This window comes from Chiloscyllium punctatum, chromosome 26 (genome assembly GCF_047496795.1).
Source record: "Chiloscyllium punctatum isolate Juve2018m chromosome 26, sChiPun1.3, whole genome shotgun sequence".
In the NCBI taxonomy this organism is placed as follows: Eukaryota; Metazoa; Chordata; class Chondrichthyes; order Orectolobiformes; family Hemiscylliidae; genus Chiloscyllium; species Chiloscyllium punctatum.
Genome location: NC_092764.1, coordinates 20122816 through 20126276, shown reverse-complemented (window position 1 = coordinate 20126276; position 3461 = coordinate 20122816). Strand labels below are relative to the sequence as shown.

Genomic DNA, 3461 nt, shown 5'->3' with positions numbered 1-3461 from the left:
GTATCAACAAAAGACATTTCAAGTTATTTGAATTTTAATATGAAATGATTCAATCTTTGCTGCACCTGATTTGGAAATGTCTATTGTTGACACTGGATAGATGTTATGTCCCACAACTCTGAAATTCTTAACAAAAAAGCTGAAATGTCAAAAGCATCAATTTTAAGCATTAAAATTAATTCTGCAAGATCCAGCACAAAATGATAGCTTATCCTTTTGTCATGCTTAATTTACAATGGTGTCCCTTTATCCAATGCCAGTGGAATATAATGCCTATTCCTTTCACCACTGGAATCACTCACTGGGTGGATAAGGTTAATTAAAGGCTTGCCTCAGACTACTTTTTTTCACAATGTGGTTCCCTTGCTAATCATTTTATAGAACAACGCAGCTCGTAATCCAAAATCTGCGGCGTCATTTTCAGTGGCAAGTTGTTTTACCTAGCAGACTGAGGTGGAACGCTGTGAGGCCATTGGTCAATGGCTTTTGTTCTCTTGTTCCCAATGCCAATTCAATGAAGGTTATTGCCCCTGGAAATCAGGGACAAGCCGCCAAGGAAAACATTTTTTTACATGTGAGCCAGGTTATTTGCCAATATAAAGGTAGCAGCACCTTTTATTTAGTTGCCGTTCGCATTCAAAGAGATATGTAATTGTTATGGTAGGTATTGTCTGTCGATCAACAAATCCAGATAGCTATATATGCTCTGGCGATGAATCAGTCAAATAATTTGATTTGAAATCAGTATGTCTAGGTAATTAATCTTTTTAAGAATAGTAGTTTTAATCTGACTCATGCACATCAATGCAGGCGGAGAGGTGGCTAAATGTATTCACAGTACAAATAGCCAACAGATTTCGAAGAGCAATGAAACACGAGGCCTGTGCGACTCACAAAGGTCACAGCCAGTGCTATATATATTTATGTTCATTGTATAGTCTTCTTGAGACTTACTGGGTAACGTGTACTTTGAAGTACACTGTATAGAACTATTTGGAAAGGAACTGTTCTGTGCATGAGAGCATTTGATTTTTAAAATTTCCTAAACAGGAAATACTTGCAAATGTCTTGGTTCTTTGCAGCAATCTGATGAAGTTTATTTACTTTTATGCACATTCCTCATATGCACCCCACATACATTTTAAAACAAGAATCCTGGGAGGGGGACTCAAAACCAAGAGGTTTATTTATTTCATCTTATGTTACGTTAAAACAAACCATTTTCACACAGGCTCAGTGGGGACAGTGGTATTATTCCTGAACTTCCAACAAGCTGATACCTCGGAGTTAGTTTGAAGTTTACTTTGACAATGTCTGATCTCGCCGTTATCAGTGCTTTTGTTTACAGGTCAGTCTCTTGATACCTGAAAATGTTTCTTTGAGGGCTGCAACGCGAGGTCTCCCTTCATCTCTCAGAAGGGGGACCTTGGCTTTATTAAAGTAACTTTAACCTCAATCTGCTTTCACTTCTATCTAAAATGTGTAAATAATACAACGCGTGGCTCTGATTGTCTCGGCCCATCGGTAGTGTATGTTCATCGCTGTTTTTCTCTTGAAATTGAACCCCCAAATAGCCTGATATAATACCGATTTACAATTCAGACTTTACAATCGCTATGAATTGAAGAATTACTTCGATGTGAAACTGTATTCGGGGTCATTCTTTAAACTACTTCAATAAAGAAAAGATTAATCGTTTTAATTTATGGCATGCATGTGGCACTCATTGTTTATTGTAAATGTGAATAAAAGATTCAGTTAGATGCCGATATTCTTATTTTTCCTACCCTGTTTACCTCATAGCCATTCGCGTTAGAAATGATAAAGTATGATATCATGGAAAGTGATTGGCGCTTTTCCTAAATCTTTTTTTTATCTCTTTCAAACCAACGCCGGGTGTTTGAAATCCCCTTCTTCAGGCAGGTTTTCCTGTCTCCGCACCTTTAAGTTAAAACAAAAGGTGAAAAGGACAAGCACCTCCCTGTATAACCTGGGTTATAAAAGTAACCCGGGAGTGGAAAGATTGCAGATTCCAATGTGCAGAGAGCAGCAGCTCCACAGAAAACCTCCGAACTCTCACGAGTTATGGGAACTCGCCGCTGTTTTGAAAGGGAGCTCTGTTCAGACGTGGGACCCAAGTGTTGGTCCCTGTTGCTACTCCCGTTCCGCTTGTACGTTCTCCACTCCGGGACTGGCTCTCCAACACACCCGCTGCCCACTGCTTTCTTAACATTAAAAGAAAGGATGTCGCTTTGAGGAGGGAAAATAATTTCGATGTGTGTTTTCAATGCTTACATCGAACAGCCCCGTAATATTTGTTAAAAAAAATAAATTGGGTAATTTAATTAACTATTAGAAGGGAATTCCGCCTGTCAAAATAAACAGCTATCGGTCTTCCATAAGACCCGGTGCTTGAATTAACCTTAGCAATAATACTATAGCGTCACTATCTTTGAACACAAGTAGTTTAGATTGTAGAACGATTGTCGCCTTAACATTGCAGTACCCCCCCACCTCGGTACAATGAGATTTAACGCGACTGAGTCCTTTCTGACGATGGGTATAATCTCTCAAGTTATGACATGGAATAATTAGAAACGCTTTCTCAAGATTTCTGCAACTGTTGCTGAAGAATCAGAGAATGTTTTGTCCGGCGTGACATTTGGACGATATAACCGCGAGAACGGGATTACAGTTGAGCCTGCACTTTTCCTCATTCTGTTACAAAGCTACAGAAAAGTCGGCAGCCACTAAGTCGCGCATATGTGACAGCACTTCCAAAAGTTTAATGATATCACCGGGTTCGGCTCGAGGTGTGGTTTCACCTGGTATGAATGGGGTCCAGGTTCAATGTTCCATTCCCCTTACTCAACATGTCGATGAAACATTTCGGTTTGGCTGGGAGAAGGTTGAAAACCAAACAAAGTGACACAGATAACACAAACAATATACTGAATTGAAATAACAAGTGATACGTTATTCAATCGAAATAGTTCAATCGATATTTTATTCCATATTACATATCAGCGGAACGGTGTAGTAAACGCAAGTTATACTAGACGTCAAAAGTTCTCTGCAAGAAATGAAGCGTTATTTAGCGTGCGTGATAGTAGGGAAGTAAAACTAAACTTGATTGTGCGGAATAAAGACAATGCTTCGGCCCAGATATACATTAATACAGCTGGGGTCTATCTCATAGAATGGTTGATATCAGGATGTGCTGGCTTAAGCAAGCGAGACGTTTACTCGTCAGTTAATGAGAATTGTATCATCTAAATGCTCAATTCACTGAATGCAGCAACTAAAACCATACCCCGTTTAATTCGACTCAGTTTCAATGTATGTGAAACCCCCTCTGAGGCAGGCGCCATATAAATGGAGAGCTCTCTCTATGAATTAAAAATCCCCGCCCAACAGATGATAAAAGGGGTTCATAGCCATGGGTCTGTTATAACTGCTGG

At 39.5% G+C, this 3461-nt stretch overlaps 1 protein-coding gene across 1 annotated transcript in view; it reads right to left on the bottom strand.

Annotated features, from left to right (window-relative positions):
* Nucleotides 1-2998: 2998 nt before the first annotated feature.
* LOC140496157 (uncharacterized) overlaps nucleotides 2999-3461 on the bottom strand; it is a 2272-nt gene continuing 1809 nt past the window's right edge. The window contains exon 1 of the mRNA XM_072595679.1: nucleotides 2999-3461. This exon is cut by the window's right edge and continues 1809 nt beyond it. The gene's annotated coding sequence lies outside the window, so the exon portion shown is untranslated.